General features: G+C 41.9%; 1 protein-coding gene across 19 annotated transcripts in view; it reads right to left on the bottom strand.

Annotated features, from left to right (window-relative positions):
* SPO11 (SPO11 initiator of meiotic double strand breaks) overlaps window positions 1-14,659 on the bottom strand; it is a 326,125-nt gene that overhangs the window by 262,188 nt on the left and 49,278 nt on the right. For 8 of the 19 annotated variants that reach the window (XR_011101812.1, XR_011101807.1, XR_011101809.1 and 5 more), the window contains exon 3: window positions 12,486-12,591. The exons of the other annotated variants lie outside the window; for them this stretch is intronic. The gene's annotated coding sequence lies outside the window, so the exon portion shown is untranslated. The remainder of the gene's footprint in view (window positions 1-12,485; window positions 12,592-14,659) is intronic. 19 annotated transcript variants of the gene reach the window in all.

The raw sequence follows: 14,659 nt of genomic DNA, 5'->3' as shown, positions 1-14,659 counted from the left end.
AGAAGTGGCAGCTCTTTTCACACATGCTGTTGTGGATAGAAGGGAGATAATTATAAATCATTACGGAAGAAAAAGAGAGCGCCAGATCCCATGCCCGCAGAAATCCTTTGAAAAAACAAATGCATAGATGCTTTCCCACACTCCTTTAATCAGAATTTCAGATTCACCCTATGTGATCTGTAAAACAGCAGTTATCAGATAAAATCACCTCTTCTCAGCTAAGCAATGCAACCCCATGAATTCAGATGAATAAAGGGGCCAGATTTATACCCAGATATTTTAATTCTTAAACAGTTAACATAACAGTCAAAGAGATGCTTGGTTACTTACACAAAGGGAAGGCTATAATTGTAACATCTTTGCTCTAAGGTAAATAATTAAGTAGACTCCACTTACAAAAGGATGAGAAGACTGTGCCTCGGGACATTTAGTCAGTGGAACTAAGCAACAGGTTACAGGGAAGCAAACAAGGCTATATTTAAACACAAACCTATTGACTAGATGATTTTCAGTGGAGAAAAAAAAAAGTTTGATTCTAAAAAAAACAGTTCATATACTTCTGAGTAATCCTTGGGCAATTTTACAAAATGAGGCAGAATGAAAGGATCCAAGATCACAGATACTCTTGTTGCAAGTCTGTGTCAGGATAGCCTCTCCTTTACACAGCTATCCTTATTTTCACCCTTGACTCTCAATTTCTTCACAAGAAACATCAGTGGCAAAAATCAGGAAACTCATCCTCTTCATTATTTAAATGAAGTCCTTCAATAGAGATCAACCATATTAATGAATGCTTCTTTGCAGCAGAAGCTTAGACCCTTGCATTTGAAGCAGAGAGAACATTACATATTCGTATTCAAAACTATTTTCCTCTAACAGATTTCAAACAGTCACAAATATAACTGTACGTACTACTGCAAGAAAAGGGCAAAATTCCTGTATAGTCAGTGGGTGATCCAATCTAGAAGCCAGAATTTAATTTAAAGGAACTGCTTGGGTCTGTAGCATTTAGCTGAGGTTGGAAATCACCTTGCAGTGGGGGGCTTCGAGCACATGCTCCGGTCTGCCAGTGCAGAGACAGGCAATGAGAGCTCAAGTGGTCCTGCCACTCCCAGAAATAAGTTGTGTTTTTTGAAATAAGGTCTTTACACATTGTTGGCATTTATCCCCAAACTAGGCTACCAACAGGAACGGGCAAGATTTCCTCACTCTTCTACCTGTGGGTTTGGGTCCCCCTGTGCCAGCACCACCGGAGTCCATTTGAGGCTACGGTGGTGATGAACAATAGCTAGGCAGCGTTACGTATTGTGATGCAAAAACTACTACCAAGAATCAGCCTGAGGTTGTTTGGTGTCTCAGCACATCCAGCCAAAGAGGCGGCGGGTTTCCAGCTGTTAAAGGCTCTGCAGAGCCACTGGAAATGCTGCGCACTGAGAGCTCACTCTGAAAACCAAGTAACTCGGCACACAAAAATAACATTAAGCCAATATGATGTTTTTCTTGTCGGGTCTTTCTCCCATCTGGAAGAGTGGGCAGGAGGTAGCTTTTTGGATCAGAGTCAGTAAGCAGTTCTAATGAGGCCTGGATGGCAGATCAGGTCAGCACACACGCAGAAACACCCCAGCAAGGGATTAGTAAATGAACTCCCAAGGGCCAGGCAGCACAGGACCCATGGGACATGGAAGGCACTAAGGCAAGACAAGGACTGGACTGGCTGGCCCAACTAGTTTTCCATCCCAGCAGGACTATCAGTGTAAAAGAACGATTTTGAAGCTTTTCTTTTCCGTCTCCTATTAATTTGTTTGACATGACCTTATCAGGACTCTGCTAGTTATGTTCTGCTTTCCTTATGTAGTTGTTTTCAACAAAGTGAAACTGCAGATAGTTGTCTCCTTCTGTTACGCATTCAATTCTGCAGTGCTGAAACATTAAAACAATTTGAAAGATATGACAACGAAGTTGCTCAGTACAGTGAGCATGTGGATTGATATGTTTTGATTTTTTTCTTTAGAGAACAAGACTTGTCAGTGCTCAACTCGAAAAGCTGCCAAATACATCATCATCTCTCATTCACTCTGACCCAGGTGCTGTCAGCCCAAACTGACTGTTTTCAGTAAAATGAAAAAATCATGTTGGGTGAGTTCAAAACGTATCCCAAGAGGTGCCAATTAGGGAGCATTTTAAGTGCAAATTCTAATGTTAATTTTCTGAGTTCATTTGCTCTGTGTCCATTACTAAATCTCCAGCTTAAATTGCACTTTATAGCCTAATTTTGTACTACGCAATCTGTTTCTTTCCTGTTCACCATACTGTTAGAGCTGCATGTAGGACTTACAAACGCATTTAAATATTTGATTCACTGGCATTAGCAAAGGAAAAGAAGAAAAACTTAATGATGGATGATACGATATGCTGTGCACAGAATGCCTTCATGCTATTCACAGCACATTACTATCAACATACCTCTTCCCGTCGTGCATTTTTTAGGGAAGTAAAACAAACAACACCACTGAACTCAGAAAAGATTCGCTAGTAACAGGGATTAGAGACTATGGCTTATGTAGATGCTGTTGAGTGATCAGTTTTGTTCAAATCATACCTATTTATTCTGGTCCTGTTTTTTCTGCAGTAAACACCATTTTACTGAAATGTGGGTTTTCACTACCTTACAAGGAATGAAACATACAGAGCACCCACCTAAAACCTGCTTTCACATGGTTTTGTCACAAAGATAGCTACCAAGATCTCTAACCTAACCCTTGCAGTCATCAGCATAGCAATTTAATACATTTAATCACAGGAGAAATAGAGGGGTTCAAATTAAAAAAAAAAAAAAAAAAAAAAAAAAGCGTAAAAAACTTGTGTATTTAAACATATTATTGACAATGTAATGCAAAGGTTAGTTGAGAAGATGATAATATCCCTTTGCCTGCTAGAAAGCAAAGTCTTCCCAAACCTAATAATTATCATTGATAAATACTTAGCACCTTCTGAATGCCTCAGGGCAACTCCCATTCAGTGTTACTTGGCAGAGGAAGAGCATGACCAAACATCAGGCCATAACCAGAGGACCCAGTGCTACCAGTAGCAAGGAGCACAGCACAGTCACTCCCTTGGGGACCCTGCTCACCAGCAACGAGAGCTGCTGCCTTTGGACCTTCCTGCATTTCCATCTGCCCTATTGAGGAGCAGACAGGCCCCAGCTTGGAGCTGCCACCAATCCTGCTGGGTGTCCTGTGCACGGAGCAGTGGAATTGGATTTAAAATTGATCCTGAAAGTGGTGCTGGTATTAGAGTAAGCATACATTTCATCAGCAAGACCACCACCTGACCTAAAGGTGCAACCCTTTCTACATGGGTTTTGAAGTGAGAGTTTCAAAAGCTTTAATTCAGTTAACATAGGCTTCAATACATTTTCTGGTTTATGGCCTATTTTGGCCAAAATGCCACAAGAAAAAGCAAGGTTTCTGCTGATGAGTATTTCTGATGTCGTACTTAAGGTAAAACAGAATGGTGATTCCTCCACATCTGCCTCATTGTCAGCATCACCTCTTCCACCAAAACACGTGCTTCTAATAGACTACTAAGCCCAGCCAGGAACCCCCAAAGGAGATCTTTATTTGACGGCAATGAGGTAATTCATATGTTTAAAAATAAGCATGTGCAGAAATGACTATAGCTTTGAAATCTGTTGATATTGAAAATAATATGGCTACATATTTGCATAGGGATTCAAGGTGGTCCCTGTCCTCTACTCTACAAAAATACAGGAACCAAAGGAAAATATCTTACTTAAAATTTCAGCTCAGAAAACGTAAAACCTAAATAAAGGAGCCTTCCCTTTTCCCCAGCTAGTTTAAGGTACAACCATTCGCCATGCCCACCATTTTTAGAGATTACCGAACAATACTTTGCTTGCCTTGAGAAGCAACATGGGGTCACAGGGATGGTGTAGTTCTGTCTGTAACTGCTCTGATTTTTTTTTTATTTTTTTTTTTTGATTAAAAGATGCCTAGCATGGTGACTGAACTTGAGGAAATGCCATGCTGATTCCCTGGGAATTCCAGCCCGCTCACTGCCAGGGTGCTGCAACGCCGCTCGCGGCAGCTGCGCCACCCCGAGCCAGAACAGCCCTGGGAAGCAGATGAGCTACGACCGGGGCTCAGGCAGAGAAGGAAACCAGCCAAAAGGAGAAACCTAGGCATAACAAAATCCAACTACACAACTGCTGCCATGGTATAGGTTGGACCAAACTTCAATTATTAATGCACCTCTTCAGATATTGCAGCTCGCACATATTGCTTCACATTAGGAGCTAATACGCTCAGATGACAGGTAAATGAATTCATTTTCCAGGATTTGCATGCATCCTGCAAGAGCATGATTTCCCAGCCAATGTGAGACATTTGGTCAAACATTTGCAATTCACTTCTATATTTAGGGCACTTCCCTGCAAACACCCACATACATTTAACAAGGTCAGCAGATAAGTTTGGGTGAGTGGTATGCAATTTTGGCTATATCACAATATAAGCATAATGAATGAACGTAGTTTATAGTTCTTATGTTTTAAAATGAAAAAAAAAAAAAAAAAAAAAAAAGGTGTAATACTGAGAAGTACCTTGAAAATCCAATTCCTGTTGTAGTGATTTGTCACATCTTTATTAGCAATCAGTGCCTTTTCCCACCTCTTTGACAAGGATATAGCAAGATGTTGACCTACATCCCAATCCAGATGAAAGACCTTAATTCTTATTGTATGCAAGGTCCTAAGTAGAAATACAATTTTAATAGCCTAATTTTCCATTTCCTTGAATAAACAATTTATTGTTAGCAATCACCATAACTGTAAGCATATTTGCTACTTCTTTTTAGAGGTATAAGGGATGGTATAAGATCTGACACAGAGAATCACAGATCTGTTTTTATCAGGAGATACATTTTTTTTTGAGTCCTTTTCAATTTAACTGGCTTCACTTTTATTTTTTAAACAGAACAGAAAATTTCCTTTTTAAAGGTTAAAGCCAAGGCTCAGAAAGGTCAGATCTTGGAGGGGAAAAAAAAAAAAAAAAAAAAAAAAAAGAAAAGCGGCAAATACTGACAGGAGCTCCAGTGTTCAGGAGCCCTATTCAAAGGGTGTCCAGCCACGGTCCCCATTCTTGTCACTGATGAAGGCTCGGGGAACACCACATAAAATTCCAGAACCAAAACTTCATTGCTAAAAGACAGCTTTCTTCAGCACTACTCAGTGAAGTCAGCTTAGAAAATGTGCATTGAAAAATTAATTCAGCACAACCCCCTGCCGAGGGCCGCTAACGCGTTGGTACGAGGACTGCGCAACGTTCCCAAGGCGAGCGATGGAAAGGCGTCCTGAATCCTAAGTGCTCTATCTCGGTGCTCTATCTCCACATGAGCTCTAGCCTGCGGAAACGGAATTCACTGCTCCATGGACAGCTTCCAGAAGCTGTTTCCGTATGCGGTGCATGCCAAAACTGGGCCTAGTCGGCTGTTATTAAAATGTTGCTGTCAAGCTATTAAATGCTTGAAAAGCAGAGAATTAAAAGAAGCTTTATGCATGCACTCCCCACGGTGTTTCTAATCATGCCATTGATGTCTGGAGATCCAGTTTCCTTCAAAATTTAGTTACAGTTTGTGTTTATAATCATTCCGTTTAAAGACTGCCACCACACAACCAATCTCGTTCCTCAGTCTAATCTGCAGTTTGAACAGGACTGAGATTGCTCTCAAAGCTTGCAAAGCATTCTTCAAAGGCACAGCTAAAAGCAGGTGCTTTAGGGGACTAGTCCTCCCAGAAACAGGGTGGTTTTCTCCCATTGGACCAGTTTGCACTGGGAAGCGAGACTGGGAGCCTGCAAGAAACGCCTCCCTCACCTGCATTGCCCCCGGATTTGCATTGCTCCCTTCAGTTCCCAGGATGCGTCCGGGCCAGCAAAGCAGAATCCAGCTACTGAGTGATACCTAGCTGCGGGACGAACGACTGAACAGAACACAACTTGGGATATCTAAAAATCCATCTGCTATCTATCTTGGCATTTATATGTTCAATACTTCAAAGAACACGGGGGAAAAAAAAAAAAAAAAGAAGAAGAAGAAAAAGAATAAAATCAATGCCATCTTTTTTTTTTTTTTTTTTCTACAGCTTTTATGAATTTCATTTAGGAAATCATTAAGAAGGGATTAAAGGACTGGAATAACTTTGGTTTGGAGGAATGGACTAATAGTTCCTGTTCCTGTCTAGGATGCTTCATAATAGACAAAATATTCTCTACATCTAATTACACAGGAATTTTGTGCTGATATACTTCATGTGCTATATAGGGAGAGGAAATCCTTAATTTGCAAATCCTAAATTAATTTAATTCTCCATATTACTATTTGTATTTCCAGAGATTTAGGAATCCCATTTAATGACCTACACCTCAATGGACTGGACACCATATAACACAGGGATAAAGAAACATGCTATTTCCTCAACAAAGCATACAACATAAGACAAAAAGTGATACATGCAGATAACAAATGTAAGGTTATAAGTGATATGGCCTAGGAAGGCAGTGGAGGGATGTGTAACAAGAACTACTAAGGTCAGAGCAATGCACTCAGCAAAAGTGTCCTCATCAGACTTCCCAATGTAGGCACAGCTCCTTCCCCTAACGGGCTTTGCAATAAAGTGAACTCTGAGTCTGGACAAGACACAGGTAGAGAAAACTCCGAGAGATCTGCCATGCAGGAAGAATCAGGCAGTTTTGTCATAGTCAGGTTACAGAGATCTAAACAGAGGTGAAGGATGTTGTGCTGTGGGGCAAGGAATGGACCACGCATGGTACGGATGGGAACAGGGGGCTCCTTTGGCACCAGAACCATTCCAGGGACCACTCCAGGGGTTGTAAGGGACAGACCGAGGCCTCCTTTGCACAGAACCAAGACATTTTGGCAGTGATGTAGATCGTTACTCAACAGCAGAGAGGTTTGGGGTCTTTGGTTTTCAAGCAGGTGATTTGAAGAGAGAAGAGAGCTACAGAGCCATCTGCAAGGAAACGTGTACAGGGAAAGCAATGCAATAATTGTAAGAGAGCGAAGCCACAGAAGCCAAAAATCCAAAGATTTCAAGAGGAGAGAGCTGGCTGATTACACCAGCAGCCTCAGACAAGCGAGGGGCAGGAAGGGGCTCGAGCTGCAGTCGGAGCCAGCCCCCGGCGGCTCAGCGCTCCCCGGACCTCCCGCACGAAAGGAAAGCACCACAAATGCAAACAGCCGAGCACATGAGGTAAAGGGGAAAATAATCCTGTAACTGAGACTGCTCACTAATGGAATCTATTAATTTCTGGCCACAGAAGTACCAGCTAATTTGCAGTTAATGGTGTTTAAAAGATAAACAATCTAGACTGAATCAGACATGCATAAACTCTCCAGTATTGATGCCATGCCTTCCTTCTGGGCAGACCGCACCATTTTCAGGGAAAAAGGGAATAATCCCAAGCATCTAACCACTTCCAGTGACACCCATTAGGGCTGAGGCCTCTGTCTCCTTTAATCTGGACCAAATGGCATGAAGCGTTTGAAAACTTGCAAAGCTTCAGAGACTCTATGACATTCTTTGCTGTCTGGGGTGTAAGAGGTGAGAAGGTTTAGGGAGACTGCTCTGAAAATACAGCAAAAGGCCTTCTTTTGGTACTGAGGACTTGAATAACCCAGATCAGCGAGAATCCCGTTCAAGCACAGTTTCTTGCCTGGGGTGAATTTGAAGCCTGTCCTCATTTAATCCTTGGGCAGGGAAGGAATCATTGGTAGGATGCTAAATATTCTGCTCTGTTCTTTTTTAATAACTGTGGGAGCATCCTCGAGAGGAAATCTCATGACACTGAGACAGACTTTATTTAATTTAATACTCCTAATTCACAAATATTTAGTTCAAGTGTTTGATACAAGATATAAAGGATTTGGTATCAAGAAAACCTTGCATGTAATACCCTCTCACCAGATCATTACACAAGTCTAATTGGATTGAGATCTTGAGATATGCCCTTCAGAACTTGTTTGCATTTCACTAGAAATGAGATGATCATCTGTTACCTTTACACAGAAATTGTGACGCATTTATATGCACATGAAACACAAATGCCAAAATATTCAGGTATTTGAGTGCTTCGTTTGCATATAGTTGCTACCTCTGTGTAGAAACAAAGTAATTACTATAACAGGTAATTACGTGCTCACTAGCAATTTACACAAGAGGAAGAAGAATCCTCCAGCTTACTCATTTTGTAGATATTTGGAGCAATAAAAGCTCGCAGAAGGAGCTAGATGAAAACCTACATGATTGCCTAAGATGGCTTTCTGCCAAATGGACAGTTCACTTAGAGAAGAAAAAACAACTCCATTACTTCCTCATATGCTACTCCCCCTTTTTTTTCCAGAAAATTGTCATCGCTGTTACTGGGTTCTAAACAGTATGAATAAACATATGTAAAAAGTCAAAATGTTGCTACTTTTCTTTTAAGACCAACAGCCTCTTGGAAAAAGCTAATTATTGTAATTTTTGGTTCAGCGACAAAAATGTGTACACACACAAGCATGTATAATTGATTCAAACAAACATTTTTTTACTCAAAAGAAAATATTTCTTTGATTTATGCCAATTATTGAGCAAATAAAATTATCATCCTGAATATCAAAGACTTGAATAGAGAAAACACTTCAGTATTCGCCAACTCCCTCTCCTAATGTGGAGGATGCACTATCTGCCAAACCTATGTTCATTCATGTAAATTTTGGATTCCCTTCAAATTGCAGGATATAGACATTTTATTGGAAAAAAAAAAAAAAAAAAAAGAAAGTGTGGTTATGCATCCAATTCCTTTTCCAGAGCCTCATATGTGGCTAAATAACTACTGAAACATCTTGCTCCTGTGCTAGACTCCAGTAGGTCACCACAGCCTACTTTATTGCAAGAATTTATGATTAATGGAGTATCCGAGATTTGGATCCAGTGTATAGATGTTACGACTCAAAATACAAGTCTTATTTTTCATAAACGTAATAAAGAGCTGCTTTGCTAGTCCTGCAAGTCCTCCTTGAACTCCACCAAAATATGAATTAGCTCCTGGGAAATTAAGACAACGCTGGTTTTCGCTATCTGGCCATGACGTGATTGCAATTGGCTCAACAAGAACACAACGACCATAACTCCTGGTCTCCTACCCTTCTCCAGCCTCCCACCTTCTGTGACACTTGAGGTGAATTTCTCTTCCTATCTCCCTCAGGTTCTTCACGTATCATAGGGAAAAATCCTCCTGTAACTCCCATTTTCTCATTTTACTTGTTCTGGATTAGTATGAGCTTTTTTTTTTGTACAAAAACCCAAAAGGTTTGCATTTATGTTTCTTCTACAGCAGGCAGCACAATCCTGTTTTTTGTTGTGGAAGCACCCTGTAATCCATTCTCCCTAAAGCAGTGCACAGACGGCCTTCAGGAAGCAGTACAGCTTCCTGAGCCCCCAACAACTTCCATCCATGCTCACAGCTACAAAGACCTCCTTCAACAGCACCCTGGCTCAAAACTGCTGGGAACTCAGATGCACAACCAGCAGATATTGATAGAGACACAGGACCAGTGCTCGTTCTCTGCAGCATTTGGGGCAATAGCCTGGACTTCTGCGCACTGCTCCCACTGCCTGGTAGGAACAGAGGGCAACAAACCCCAACACAGTGTGGGGTGACCAGCCCATCGATGCTTGTGCAAAAACACCAGGCACACTCAAGTTCCTGCCCCAAGGTTGTGTCACTGTCTGCAGCTCAGAGGAGTCTCCATGGTGCTTCTCAGCACCTGTTTCCCCTCTCCTCCTACTGCTAGGAGAAATAATCTTAATAATCTAGCTTTTTTTCCTCCTGTTTAGTTTTTGGTTTATTGTGTTTGTTTGTTGTTTTAAAGGTCTCTCTCGGTTTAAAGCCCACAGACAAGGGTTTGCCACAGGAGTGATCTGAGAAGCAAATCTCCTGCGTGGGATTTTCAGCACATCTTCACCAGGCTAAGCCTCGTTTTACTGAGCTCTAGGAAAACAAAGAAAGGTGTAACCACAGCATCCACAGTCACTTCCAGAATTCAGAAATTTTGTATGTTGACACAATACATACATATTTTTTCTTAATAGGTGCACATACACGTACATATGTGTACAGAGCTCTGAGTAGGAGGATTTTAAGCAAATGGAAATAAATGTAAAACAATGACACAGCTTTCACAAAGCAAGCTGTGAAACCAATGTCTGGGTCTTAAAACATCATGTCCCATTCTACTATGAAGTCCTTTTTTTGCAAATACCTGCTCCATAGCCCCTTGTCATACAGGATGCTGCTGCTCCACAGAGGAGGTTTTTTTGGGCAAAGGAAAGTCGCATAAAAACTGGGCAAATTGCTGGAGATCAGCTCTAGTGAAGTGCATGGGTACGAAAAGCTCATAGCACCTCACAGTGGGAGACCAGGGAGGGAGAGAGCCCCTGTGCTGAAAGCATCAAGGAGAATCCTAGAGCCGTCTCCTGCCTGGGTTTCAACCAGAAGACAGATTTAAAGGCTTTCTTCTTCTGACACTTTCCCCATCAGTCCTTAGTTTGTTGCCACTCATTGCACTGACCTGTAAAGTCAAGACTTGACCTTTGTTTGAGTCCAAGTGAGAAAGCAGATGAGATGCTGGGGCAGAGGCAGACTTTTAGCCTCAGAGGCTGGCAAGGGAGGCAGAAGTGCTGCGCCTGAAATCTGTGTTGGGCTCTGACCAAGACATCACTTATTCCACAACCATCCACAGACTGTCACATCATTTCAGTACTAGAAACGAAGGGTGGTCTGACATGCAAGTCATTAAAAAAATCAATATTCCTAAGCCTCACAAGAAAAGAATGCATTTGAGAGTCAGATTTTTTCAAGAAGAAAGTCAAGTCCAAACGCTAGTTAGGCCTGTCTGCAGATGTGAATTGTGCATGTAAAAATATACAGACAATTCTCTAAACATGAAGCCAACGTTAGAAAGAACTAGATGCAATTTTCTCAGCAGAAATGCTATGATCCTTACCTCAAGCATTTAGCTGGCTAGTTTGCATGCTCAGGAGATATGGGAAAGAAGGAAGGAAAGGAAGGACAAAAAATTATATTTATATATATATATATAAATCACCATTCTACACCAAGAACACGGGCTATAACTTCAAGGAAGAAAGAAGCATGCTTGGAAAGATCACCCTAAAAGGACAGCCAAAGCATTGGTTTCACATTGATGCTACTGTTCTTATTTTGTTCCTTAATACAAAGCCATCAACATCAGAAAATTTAGGACACGGCAGTGGGTCAGTTGTAGACCAAACCAGTTTACAAGTCCTGGGACTTGTATATCTGGTTGCAGGAGGAATAGAGGTTATCAATCTATCAAATCATTGTCAAGCTAACATGACATTGTTTGTACCAAATTTACATTAATGCTTTGCTCAGCATGTAAGGAATTCAACAGCCAGACCCTACCATAGCCACTGTGTGTTCTACCTTACCCAGTCCCTCAGAATTACCAGACGAAATACACTCAGCCTTATCCCAGCTGTGTTTTTCCACATGCATGTTTCAAGATGATCTCTCAATTCATCATCTGTGTCTCAGTTCATTAAGTGATCTTAAAGTTTTTGCAAGTTTTCCTCACAAACCAAATCTTTCTGGATTGAAGAAAACAGATTCTGGACCAAAAAAAAAAAAAAAAATCCTAATCCTTCAGAGTCTGGGGATTTCTCTCATGTGACTGCATGTGCTTACCCGGAAGCCTTTGAGCAGAGAGGCTATGGCAAAATGAACAAAATAAAACAAATGTTGTTTGCTTTTAACTGGGCTTTGAGTCTCCTGTTTTCCTTCCAAAGTACAAACACAATGCCTCAAAGTCTGCAAAAGGCTAACAGGAAAATTCTGCTTCGGATTACAACTGTACATCAGTGAACTGCACACTGACAAAAATGATCAAACCAGTCAAGGCAATTTCTGGTGAAAAATTACAGGGACAGAGCAGAAGCATGCTCAAAGCACTGAGGAACCCCAGAGTCATCCTGCTCACCTCAAACCAGAGCAGGCAAATCTTTCTCCACCAGCTACATGAAATTCTGTGCAAATCCCGCTAAAGAGTGAAATATTTAAGTGCCATTACAAAACAAACATATCTGCATTTGAATCACCCTGGAAGATTGCAATGTTTGGAGTTCTTAACGAAGCCAAGCTTGGCAAAGTTACAAAATTACATTTAAAAAATCTACTTATTTTCCCAGCGTCAATGCTCCTTTATATGCCTGATGACAAAACTGAATCCAGTTTAAAATGCACCTGTCAGAGCTGTCAGCAGCGCTCTTGTTGTTTGGTTATGCTGCGAGGCGATTCCAGCATGTTTTCTCTAAGAGGAGGAGGTGTCATCTGAATATGGCAAAACAAAACCTTGTGACTCACTCAGCTAACGCAGACATCGCAGTTCGGAGTAAGACTTGCAGGCTGGCTGAGGCTGCAGGCTCTGAGACTCTCTTGTGCACCCAGGTCCCATCCTGGAGCTGACCCACTGCAGCGAAATAACAAGGTCATAATAGGAGCAGCAGGTCAGGGCTTTGTGAGTCAGCGCTTGCTCTCCGCATGGCTACAACAGTCACCATCCAGCTTATATTATGGAGGTAGAAAAACAATATTGGAGTTAATATGGCATGGCAAATACAGGAACATATCATTTCTATAGAGAAACGGGGGAGCATGTAATGCCTTTGGATATGTACACCGAAGCTAAAGCTATTTAGGCATTCACTTACTTAATCCTGCTCATGATTTTTTGCCACTGTGAATTCAGGCATTTTGTACCCCGTGGCACCTCCTGGAAGCTGAACGAATGAGATCTGTGAAAATGTTCCCTCTTAGGGAGAGGAAGTGATTTTTAGTCAAATAGTTGAATGTTTTCCCTACCATCTGCACAAGCTTTTGTTAAAACACCTTCTACAGTCAAACACCTGATTAAACAGATGGAGGGGAGAAAAAAAGCTTTTGTTAAAGTTTTGGCATCCTTTTTTTTTTTCTTTTTTTTCTTTTTTTTCCCAATTCAATTATTCCAATAAGTATTCAGTAAAACCAGACTTGACTTTCCTGATAATTTTATACATAAAACTTATGCCAAGGTGGAATACAAGTAATTCATAATGCCCTGCAGTTTCAGCGCAGGATGGACAATAAATTACTAAAAATCTCCTCCACAGGTCACCTGCAACCTACAGCAGCAGTTCTCTGAGTCTGAAGCACACCAAAGTAAATATGGTGAATGTAGACTAAATATAAGGGAAGCGTAGGATACATCCCACCTGTGCAGCAGGAGGTACCCCTAAAGGTCTGGGCAAGCATCTATTACTTTAAACGTTCAGTACAGATTTCCACCTCGGCTAGGCAGACAACATTGTGATACCGTGGGCCAACATACAAATTACAATAATACAGGCTTATCAAAAGGCTGTGTAATTGCTCAAAATTCAGGTAATCTACTCATTCACGATGTTGCAAAGGAGCATTTGTTCATAGCTAAATGCATGAAATTGAACGCTGGCAATTTGCTTTCTGCCATCAGGATTAGGTGCACGCAGATTAAGCTCACAGAGGAAAGGAATCTCAGCTACACTCGCTATCCCTGGAAACCATCAGCACACCTAAAAAGAATACATAAACACAAATTGTTTGCTCAGAAATTGTTTGCCAACTGGGTTGGCACAACTCGCGTTTCCTGTAAGAGGATGGGCAGCCATATCAGTCAGTATTGGCAAGTAAGGACTGACTGCCCCAGATGGCTGGCAGCGTTTAGGCACGATGGGACCCAGATGTCAGGGAAGCAGTGAACAATTCAAAATCATATTACTGAAACGCTTAATTTCCCCAAACAACTACGCTTTTAAAAATTAAACCAAAGGAGTGTAAAACCAGGAACCCCTGAACTCTGGTAGGGTCAGAAAGGAAACCCCACGAGCAAGGGCTGCTGGGGGCGTACCCCACAGCCTTCTTTATGGCAAATGCAGAGCTCGTTGCCCTTGGCTCTTTCCTCAGCACAGTCCCTGTCTGGGGCGGCATGCAAGGCCATTTACAGGGGAAAGGCTTGGCAGATGCAAGACCCAAATGCCAAAAGTCTGGATGCTTTTTGATCACAGCCCCTGCCAGCAGTGGCATCTGGTTGCAGCACTGGCTCCTCACTCAGCACTCGTGGTGGGGTCTGACTCGGGGTCTGGCCAGCGCTGCCGAGCTGCTGCAGGTCTGGTGGGTCAGTGCCTCTCTGCCCAACAGCCACCACAAAGCCCTGCTCGTGCCCAACCATTTTGTTCCCAAAGGGGAATACGAGAGAGGCTGAATTTTCTCCAAACATCCTTTCTCTAATCTTTCTCTAATACACCCTGCCTAGCACCTAGCAAAGCTGAGCTCGCTCTCAGCAGACACGTGTTGAGGCGGGACAGGTTAGCATAAAGTTTTCCTAATTAAATTCACTCCTGCTTCAGGTTGGACAGGAATGCGGAGATTGTTGCATGTCAGGATGGAGACACCTTGCTAGGAAGCAGGGCAGAGATAGGCACAGGGCTACATTTGCAGTCACGTTTACCTCTGCCTACACA

The sequence above is a fragment of the Anas acuta genome, chromosome 16 (assembly GCF_963932015.1).
Source record: "Anas acuta chromosome 16, bAnaAcu1.1, whole genome shotgun sequence".
Lineage (NCBI taxonomy): Eukaryota > Metazoa > Chordata > Aves > Anseriformes > Anatidae > Anas > Anas acuta.
The sequence above is the reverse complement of the archived record's forward strand: the minus strand, read 5'-3'. Positions and strand labels throughout refer to the sequence as shown.